Source organism: Enhydra lutris, unplaced genomic scaffold (genome assembly GCF_002288905.1).
Source record: "Enhydra lutris kenyoni isolate GAN:26980312 unplaced genomic scaffold, ASM228890v2 scaffoldscaffold53, whole genome shotgun sequence".
Taxonomy (NCBI): Eukaryota; Metazoa; Chordata; class Mammalia; order Carnivora; family Mustelidae; genus Enhydra; species Enhydra lutris.
In genome coordinates this window covers 12,589,103-12,600,133 of record NW_019154137.1, presented here as the reverse complement: position 1 = coordinate 12,600,133, position 11,031 = coordinate 12,589,103, and positions in this window count along the sequence as shown.

Below are 11,031 nucleotides of genomic sequence, written 5' to 3'. Positions count from 1 at the left end.
TCAGCCTGTTTGTCTATTCCACGTGCTCTTCTTTAAAAAAAAAAAAAAAAGTTATTTATTTATTTATTTTCGTAATCTCTACATGCAATGTGGGGCTTGAACTCATCAGCCCGAGATTAAGAGTCACATGCTCCACTGACCGAACCAGCCAGGTGACCCTCCACATGCTCTTCTTAAGCTTTTAACACTTGTATGAGAATTCCAAAATCTGTATGTCTAGCCCAGATCTTTTTCTTGAGTTCCAGACTAGTATCACTGATGGTTTCCTGGCAGTCCTTTTTGTCCCACAGGCACATCAGACATGAAGTATCTAATAAACTTCTGTCTTTTTCACCAGGGTTCCGCACTTTACATCTCTATGACTGGCACCATCAACTGCTAGTTGGTCAAGTCGAAAGTCTGAGAATCATCCTTGATTGCTCTCTACCTTATGCTTCACAGTTGCTCCTCACATTGTGTTTTTTTTTTTCAAGATTTTCTATTAATTTATTTGACAGAGAGAGAGACAACAAGAGAGGGAACACAAGCAGGGGGAGTGGGAGAGGGAGAAGCAGGCTTCCTGCTGTGTAGGGAGCCCAATGATGCAGGATCATAATGACCTGAGCCGGGGTCATAATGACTTGAGCCAAAGGCAGATGCTTAACGACTGAGCCACCTAGACGCCCCTCACATTGTGTTTTTTTAAAAAGATTTGTTTGTTTATTTTAGAGCACACAAGCACAGGGGGAGGGCTAGTGGGAGAGGGAGAGAGAATCTCAAGCTGACTCCCCGCTAACTGCGGACCCTGACCGGAGACTCCAACTCACGATGCTGAGATCATGACTCTAGCTGAAATCCAGAGTCCAAGAGTCGGCTGCTTAACAGACTGAGCCACCCAGGTGCCCCCGATTCTCACATTGTTGGTTTTACTTCCTGAATCTCTCTTGAATATCTTCCCACCTTTCCATCATCATCCGTCAGACCCTTGCAATTTCAAGCCTGTGGTACTACTGAAGACTGTTAAAGCGAAGGGGGGCATTATAGCCTTTATAGGATGAGTTGTGAACTGGACTGTCTGGATTTGACTCTTATCTCTGCCACTTATTAGCTTTGTAATTCTTGAGTAAATCACTTAACTTCTCCATTTATTTGTTTCTTCACCTTTAAATGGTATGATAGTACACTGGGTAGTTGTGAGGACTAAATGAATTAATACACGTAAAGCACTCAAATAAATGGAAAGCCCTTAGTATAATACCTGTCATACACTAACTGCTCAATGAATGTTAGTTATAATAATCATTTTGTACCGACTTTTCAGTCTTTAGTCTCTCCTCTTTCAATCCTGTAAGTCTGATCATGTCGCACCCCTAACCGAAAAGATGCAAATAGACCCTCATCACCTTTAAGATAAAATTATAAAAATCTCTTTGGTCCTTGTCTACCTCCCCAATCTCTTTGGAATTGCTTGCTGCTTCCCCCCAAGGCACTCCAAATTAGATTTTTTGGACAGATGATGTTCTCTTAATCTTATAGGAAGTATGAATAAAAGCCTTTTAAGAAAACATTGACATTTTTTATTGATCTATACTTAATCTAAGTAAAGACTGTGTGTTTGCTATGCAAATGCAGCTTTGAGGCAAGTTCCCTAGGTACTCCCCTTTTCCAGCTCTAACTGGATTGCTGCCCCATTCCCCTTTTACGTAGAATTATGAAACAGCGATGCAGCATTTCAGCTGAGACCTAAAGGAAGAGAAGGAACCAGCACTGTGGAGAATGGGAAAGAGTGTTTTGGGCAACGGAAACAATGTATACTTAGAGGGCCTTCTGGGCTGGGAAGAACTTGCTATATTTTAGCAACTGAAAGGCCAGTGTGGCTGAATGGTGGTGAACAAGAAAGTAAATATAATGGAGAGGGATGGAGAGAAGGGCAGGATTCAGGTCTTGTAGGGCCATGTAGGCCATGGTAGAATTCGGATTTTACATAAAATGGGCCACAATTTATTTGTTAGGTAGGGGTTATGTAGGAGAGTGATATAATGTAAATTTTACTAAAATCGCTTTGGCGTTTGTGCAGAGAATGCATTGGGGGTTGGGGCTGGGCAAAAGTGGAAGCAGGGATACCAGTCGGGAAGCTGCTGTGGTGTAGTATACAGCAGGAGATGGTGATGGTTTGCAATAGGAGATAGTGTCACTGATGGACCCATCAGAGGAATGTGGGAGGTAAGGGAATGAGAAAGATTATGCTTACATCACTGGCCTGAACAAGTATAGTAGACTATTTGTTAAGATGTAGAAGATTAATGATGGAGGGAACAGATTTGGGGAGTGAGATCACAAGTTCAGTTTAGTACTTTTGAGGTTTGAATGTAAGGTACCTAAGTGGAGATACCCAGTATGTAGTTGGCTATAGGAGTTGTGAAAGATAATTAGTTAAGAGCCTTTGATCTCAACAACAGCTATTAGTGATGATCAGTAAATAAAAATAATGTTTTCTCCCTACAAGCACGTTTATATATTACCTGACTTACATTTCACAAAAAAGGCCCAGGCTCAGCCAAAACTTGCAACATGGCAATTGTGATTTTACCATAAATTCATGCTGTTGTATGCTCTGCAGCATCTAACCTAGTCCTTGAACAATAATAAGGGACTCAATAAGTGTTTTTTTAAATTAATGATTGAATAAAGCCATTATAGTTCCATGCTATTCACTCTCATAAAAGATGCAGAGTAATAACTATTTGTTTAGGCAGAGATATTGCGGGTTCGGTTCCCGATCACTGCAATAAGGTGAGTATTACAATAAAGTGAGTCAAATGAATGTTTTGGTTCCTCGGTGCACATAAGAGTTATGTTTACACTATACCGTAGTCTATTAAGTATACAAATAGCATTATGTCTGAAAGTGTAAATACCTTGATTAAAAAACACTTGGACTACAACATGCTAACTATCATCTGAACTTTCAGTGAGTCATAATCTTTTTACTGGTGGAGGGTCTTGCCTCAAGATGTTGATGGCTGCTGACTGATCAGGGTGGTGGTTACTGAAGGTTGGGATGGCTCTGGCTGTTTCCCAAAATAAGACAATGAAGTTTGCTGCATCGATTGACTCTTTCACAAATGATTTCTCTGTAGCACGTGATGCAGTTTGATAGCATTTTACCCACAGCCAAACTTTCAAAATTGGACCCAGTCCTCCCAAACCCTGTCCCTGCTTTATCAACTAAGTTGATGTAATGTTCTAAATCATTTGTGTCACATCAACAATCTTCACAGCATCTACACCAGGAATAGTTTCCTTCTCAAGAAACCACCAATCACTGATCACCATAACAATAATGAAAAAGTTTGAAATATTGCCATGAATTTCCAAAATGTGGCAGAGATACCAAGTGAGCAAATGCTGTGGGGAAAATGGTGCCAGTAGAATTGCTCAACACAGGGATGCCTCAGACTTTCAATTTGTCAAAAACATGGTATCTGCCAAGTGCAATAAAGTGAAGCACAATAAAAACAAAGTATGCCTGTATATAATTTTAGACTTTGCAGGGTGCCTACTGTGGTGTGAATTCATACGTTGATACTCTAATCCCTGAGGTGATGGTATTAAGAGGTGGGGCCTTTTGGAGGTAAACAGGTCTTGAGGGTAGAGCTTTCATGAATGAGATTAATGACTTTATAAGAACCCTCGGAGGGTTCCTTTGCCCTTTCTTCAGTGTAAGGACACAGCAAGAAGGCTATGAATCAGGAAAAGGGCTCTCACCCAGCCAGGCGGGCATCTTGATCTTGGACTACCAGCCTCCAGAACTGTGAGGAATATATTTGTGCTGTTTATAAGCCATCTAATCAGTGGTATTTCGTTATAGCAGCCTGAACAGATTAAGTACTTTTACATCCATTGTGGCATTTTAATTAAATATTTCATTAAGCTTTTTATTTTTTTTATTTTTTAATTTTATTTATTTATTTGAGAGAGAGTAAGAGAGCATGAGAGGGGAGATCAGAGGGAAAAGCAGACTCCCCATGGAGCTGGGAGCCTGATATGGGGCTCAATCCCAGGACCCCGGGATCATGACCTGAGCTGAAGGCAGTTGCTTAACCAACTGAGCCACCCAGGTGCCCCTAAGCTTTTTATTTTGAGATAATTGTAGATTCACACACAAGTTGTAGGAAAAATACAAAGAGGCTATGTATCTTTTACCTAGTTTACCCTAATGGTAACATCTTTCAAAACTCTAATACAGTATTACAATCAGGACATTGATATTGAGATACAGTCAAGACACACAAAAATTCCATCAGGGCAAGAATCAGTCATGTCGCCCTTTTATAGTACACCCACTTCCCTCCCACCATTGCCCCCTTAACAACCCTGGCAACCACTAATCTCTTCATTTCTGTAATTCTGTCATTTCAAGAATGTTACATAAATAGAATCATACAGGATGCAATTTCTTGGGATTGGATTTTCTCACCGGGGATTCATTCAGATTATTGTGTATATCAATAGTTTCTTTTTTTTTTTTTTAAGTGTACAATTCAGTGGTTCTTAGTATATTCACACAGTTGTGCCACCACCACCACAATCAATTTTAGAAGTTTCATCATCCCAAGAACAAACCTTATACCTTCTTTAGCCATCTCCCCCTGTGATATAATAGGAAATACATTTGGTCTTCGTCCCTGGATCCTGGCAAAAAACTCCCAGCACCCTTGGAATTTTCTGAGTGATTAGAGTGTTTTTCATCATTCTTAGTTTTATCACACCTGAGTTTATATTAATGAGGTGACTTCTGAAAAGCCCTTAAGTACCCTAAGGGTGGGGGCTAGTTGCCAGGGAACCAACCATGATTAATGGGTTGGAGCTCTCAGGCCTTTGCCCTTACCTCTGGGGAGGGGAGATGGGCTGGAGATCAGAGTTCATTGATTGGAAATACTTCTTCTTTTCTCATATAGAAACATTTAGTGCTATAAATCCCCTTCAAGTGCTGCTTTCTCAGCATCTCACAAATTTTCATATACTGTTTAAAATTTTTCTTTCAGTTAAAAAGTTGTATAATTTTCCATTTGATTTCTTTCATTTCCTGGGTTATTTAGCAATGTGCTATTTGGTTTACACATATTCTTTCTGTTATTGCATTTGAGTTTAATTGTGATTGGAGAACATACTTTTTATAATGGAAATCCTTTACAATATGTTGAGATTCTTTTTATGGCTCAAAATATGGTATATATAGGTAAATGTTCTATGTGCACTTGAAATATATGTGTATTATGCTATTGTTGATTGGAGTGTTGTATAAATGTCAATTTGATTTAGTTGGTTGGTAGGCGAAATTGGTATGGCCCTCAGTCATACAAGGAAATAAACCCCAAAGTCACAAAGACTTTTCTGTTACTTCTAGAATTTTTATAGTTTTAGCTTTCATTTTAGCTCTGATTCATTTTGAGTTCATTTTTTTAAAAAGATTTTACTTATTTAGGCACCCGGGTGGCTCAGTCTGTTAAGCGGCTTCCTTGGCTCGGGTCATGAGCCCAACGTCCTAGGATCGAGTCCCACATCGGGCTCCCTGCTCAGCGGAGAGCCTGCTTCTCCCTCTCCTTCTGCCTGCTTGTGCTCTCTATCTCTTGGTCAAATAAATAAATAAAATCTTTAAAAAAATTTTACTTATTTATTAGAGAGAGAGAGGGGCGGGGAGGAGCAGAGGGAGAGGGATAAGGAGACTCCATGCTGAGCACAGAGCCCGGCGTGTGGCTCTATCCCACAACCCTGAGATCATGACCTGATCTGAAATTCAGAGTCAGATGATCAACCCAGCCACCCAGGCGCCCTTCGAGTTCATCGATGGTGTGTGGTGTAAGATAAAGGTCTAAATGTATCTTTTTGCTTATGGATGTCCAGTTGTCCTAGCAGCATTTGTTGAAAGGACTGTCATTTCTTTTTAAAAAAATTTTTTAAAGATTTTATTTATGTATTTGACAGAGAGAGAGAGAGAACACAAGCACAGGGAGCAGCAGGCAGAGAGAGAGGGAAAAGCAGGCTCCCCACAGAGCAGGGAGCCCGATGCTGGGCTCAATCCCAGGACCCTGAGATCATGACCTGAATTGAAGGCAGATGCTTAACTGGCTGAACAACCCAGATGCCCCAGGGCTGTCATTTCTACATTGAATTGCCTTGGCACCTTGTCAGAAATCACTGACCATAATATAAAGGTTCATTTTGGACTCTCCATTCTGTTCCACTGATTTCTCTATATCTTCATGTTAGCATCACAGTCTTGATAACTGGCTTTACAGTAAGTTTTCAAATATGGAGGCAAAAATTCTCCCATTGACTCTCTTTCAAGGTCATGTTTGTTATTCTGGATCCTTTGCATTTCCATATCCATTTTAGGACCAGCTTGTTAATTTTTTTCAGCTTGTTTATTTTTGCAAAAGAAAAAAAAAGGCTACCAAAATTTTTATAGAGATTTCATTTAATTTATAAATCAATTTGGTGAGAATTGTCATCTTAATAATCCTGAGTCAGTTCATGACATGGAATTTCTCTCCATTTATATAGATCTTTAAATTACCTCAGCAATTTTTGGTGTATGTTTTGGTGTATATTTTTAAGTATTTTATTTTCTTTGATGGTATTATAGAATTATCTTCATTTCATTCTCACAGTTTTTTCATTGCTAGTATATAGAAATAAAATTTATATTATTTATCTTTTATCTCATATTCCTGCTAACCTCACTTATTAATCTAGTAGTGCTTTTTTGTGGATTTCATCTGAGTTTATACTGGCGATTGTCATCTCTCAAAAAAGCCAGTTTTGTTTCCTCCTTCCCAATCTGGATGCTTTTTATTTCTTTTCCTTTCCTGATTTTTCTGGCTTAGTAATCTCCAGTTCAGTGCTTAATTTGAGTGGCAAGAGTGGGCATTCTTGACTGTTTCCAATCAAAGTGGGAGAGCATTCACTCTTTGACCATTGATACTATGATGATGTTATGATGTGAGCTATAGACTTTTCTCATGTCCATTATCAGTTTGAGAAATTTACCTTCCATTCTGACTTTGCTGAGAATTCGTTTTTATTTGTGGTAAAATATACATAACATAAAATTTGCCATTTTAGCCATTTTAAGTATACATTTCAGTGGTATAATGTACATTTACATTGTCGCACAGTCATTAGCACCATCTACCTCCAGAACTGTATCATTTTCCCAAACTGAAACTCTGTACCCATTAAGCATTTCCTCCTCCCAGCCCCCAACAACCACTATTGTAGTTGCTGTCTCTATAACTTTGACTGCTCTAGGTACCTCATATAAGGGGAATCATATATTTGTCCTTTTGTGACCGGCTTATTTCCACTTGTCTTCAAGGTTTATCCCTATTGTGACATGTGTCAGAATTTCCTTCTTTCTAAGACTGAATAATGTTCCATTTGTGTTTGTGTGTGTATACACACACACACACACACACACACACACACACTATATTTTGTTTATCCATTCATCTGTCACTGGACACTTGGGTTGCTGCCACCTTTCTTTGTCCATTTGGGCTGCTGTAACAGATTACCACAGACTAGGAGGCCTGTAAACAGCAGAAATTTCTTTCCCACACTTCTAGAGGCTAGAAATCCAAGATCAAGATGCTAGTATGGTCAGATGAAAGCCCTCTTCCTGGTTCACAACCAATGCCTTTTCTCTGTGTTCTTACAGGGCAGAAGGGGCTAGGGAGCACTGTGGGATCTCTTTCATAAAAACACTGATCCCATTCATGAGAGCTCCACCTGAATAAATTAATCGTCTCCCGAAGACCCCACCTACCAACGTGGTTGGGGCCCATCACCTTTGGGAATTTGGATGTTAAGGTATGGATTTGGGGGGACATATTCAGACCACTGTACCACCTTTTGACTATTGTGAATAATGCTGCTGTGAACATGGGTGTACAAATATCTGTTGGAGTCCCTGCTTTCAATTCTTTTTTTTTTTTTTAATTTGACAGACAGATCACAAGTAGGCAGAGAGGCAGGCAGAGAGAGAGAGGGGGAAGCAGGCTCCCCATTGAGCAGAGAGCTCGATGCTGGGCTCGATCCCAGGACCCTGAGATCACGACCTGAGCTGAAGGCAGAGGCTTTAACCCGCTGAGCCACCCAGGCGCCCCCCTGCTTTCAATTCTTTTTGGCATATACACAGAAGTGGAATTGCTGGATTATATGGTAATTCTATCTTTAATTTTTTATTTTTTGAGGAATTGCCATATCATTTTTTGCAGTGGCTACACCAGTTTACTTCTCAGCAACAATGCACAAGCATTCCAATTTCTCCACATCCTTGCTAATACTCTTTCTTTGGTCTTTCTTTCTTTCTTTTTTTAATACTAGCCAGTCTAATGGGTGTGAAGTTGTTCTGTGCCCCAGTCTTAATTTATAAAGGTTACTGAGTGGCAACATGGAGAGATTGATGCCATTGAAAGAACATTTTAATGTTACTCATGGTTACTCTAGAAACAATAGACAATATTCCTTTACCTTAATCATCCCAGAGCCAGGTACCAGGCAACCAGAGAACATTCCTGTAGTTCAGAGCCTGCCAAAATTATTTAAACTACCCAATCTTAAACTGTTTACGCTGCCTGTCTTGCCTTTCCCAATTAAGTCAGTGGCCTATACCTATCCCTCCTTTATCACACAGTCACCTTTATAAATTAAGGCCTGGGCATAGAACAGTTGGCACAGTGTGCTAGGTGACTCAGGGTCCAACGGAGGGGGCTTGTTTCTAGAGTGCTCTTGGCTTACTGACTGGCTTTACCAAACAGTGAGTGCTACCAGGGAAGGCGTGGCTGGCTCTTGGCATGTTGGCACTCTGGAGTCCACTGGTTCATGATATACCTGCTGAACGCTGCCATGACCTTCCAGCTAAATCAAGGAGAACCTCGAAAGCATGAGCCTCCATGGCACTCCTCACTTAGTCTGGCTTACCTTGGACAGCTTGGTCCACTGGGCCAAATCTGATTTCCCTGGTTTGACACACGTAGGTTCCAAAGGTAAAAAAAGGGGAGAGATTTTAGCTACCTAGAAATATAGGCCATTTTAAAAGGAAAAAAAAAAAAGCTTAAATTGGGACAGGGATGGTCCCAGTGAGAGGTTCCTTAGAGGCATGGGGTCCGTTTTCTCTCCCCTCTTTCTCTCTTACCAGCTGGAGACAAAAACTAAAGACTGTGGCTTCAGGTGGCTACAAGCCTAAAACACAGGGGGAAAAAAACAGAAAAAAAAAAAAAAAGACCATGGTTTTAGGCCCATGGGGATACAAGCCCAAGGGGGAAAAAGGTGAACTTTAAACCTTATGTACTGAGCAAATGCAGGTCTGACAAACATACTGCTAGCCCTAGATTACTTATTGATTTTATTTTTTTAAACATTTTTATTTATTTGAGAGAGAGAGAACAAGCAGGGAGGAGGAGCAGAGGGAGAGGGAGAATCAGACCCCTATGGAGTGGGGAACCCAGTTTAGGACTAGATCCCAGGACCCCAGGATCATGACCTGGGCCCAAGGCAGATGCTTAACCAACTGAGCCACCCAGGCGCCCTTATTGATTTTATTATTTATTTATTTATATTTATTTTTTAAAGATTTTATTTATTTATTTGACAGAGAGAGATCATAAGTAGGTGGAGAAGCGGCGGGGGGGAGAAGCAGGCCCCCCACTGAGCAGAAAGCCCAATGTGGGGCTCGATTCCAGGACCCTGGGATCATGACCTGAGCTGAAGACAGAGGCTTAAACCACTGAGTCACCCAGGTGCCCCTTATTTTATCTTTTAAAGATTTATTTATTTATTTAAGAGATAGAGGTGGGGGAGGGGCAAAGGAGAAGGAGAGAGAATCTTAAGCAGACTCCAAACCTAGTGCGGAGCCTGATGTAGGACTTGATCTCACAAACCTGTGATCATGACCTCAGCTGAAATCAAGTCAGACATTTAACCAGCTGAGCCACCCAGGTGCCCCAGCCCTGGATTACTTACTGATTTTAAAACAAACTTCTAGGGGCGCCTGGGTGGCTCAGTGGGTTAAGCCTCTGCCTTCGGCTCAGGTCATGATCCCAGGGTTCTGGGATCGAGCCCCACATCAGGCTCTCTGCTCAGCAGGGAGCCTGCTCCACTTCCTCTCTCTGCCTGCCTCTCTGCCTACCTGTGATCTCTGTCAAATAAATAAATAAAATCTTTAAAAAAAAATAAAACAAACTTCTAGGTACAGGGGGAGAAAATGAAATGTAATTAAGTAATTATGTATGCATATATAAGATTATAATATAAATATATAATAGAGAAATTGTATATATATGCATATATGTGATATATATATAAAACTAGATTAAAACAAAGCCCCAAATTTGATCGAGTTCGAAGTCCAAAATTAAATGCTAAAGAATTTGTATAAGTAAATGATAAAAAGACTGCTGATTGGCTATTGTGCCTCTACAACCTTTGTTCTGAATTAACTTTAACATTTGCTAAACTACATCAATTGATAAGGCCTTTATGGACTTAATCAAGATGGGGCTCAAATTGTAGCTGTATCTGGGAATCTCACTGAACTTCAGCATTCTGTCCTCTATAATCTTAAGAAGGTAACTAAATATAAAGTGAAGAAAAAATTGGTTTGTTTCACTCTAATTGTAGCTTTATCTAAGTTTCCAAAATTATAATAGCCATTGACCTAAAATATTCCCTTTAGACATATGTGGTCTGACACAATAAATAGTAACTTAAAATTAAAGTAGGTCTTTGACAGTAAACAGCAAGTGTTGGAGAGGATGTGGAGAAAGGGGAACCCTCTTATACTGTTGGTGGGAATGCAAGTTGGTGTAGCCACTTTGGAAAACAGTGTGGAGATTTCTTAAGAAATTAAAAATAGAGCTTCCCCATGACCCTGCAATTTCACTATTGGGTATTTACCCCAAAGATACAGATGGAGTGAAAAGAAGGGCCATCTGTACCCCAATGTTCATAGCAGCAATGGCCACAGTCGCCAAACTGTGGAAAACA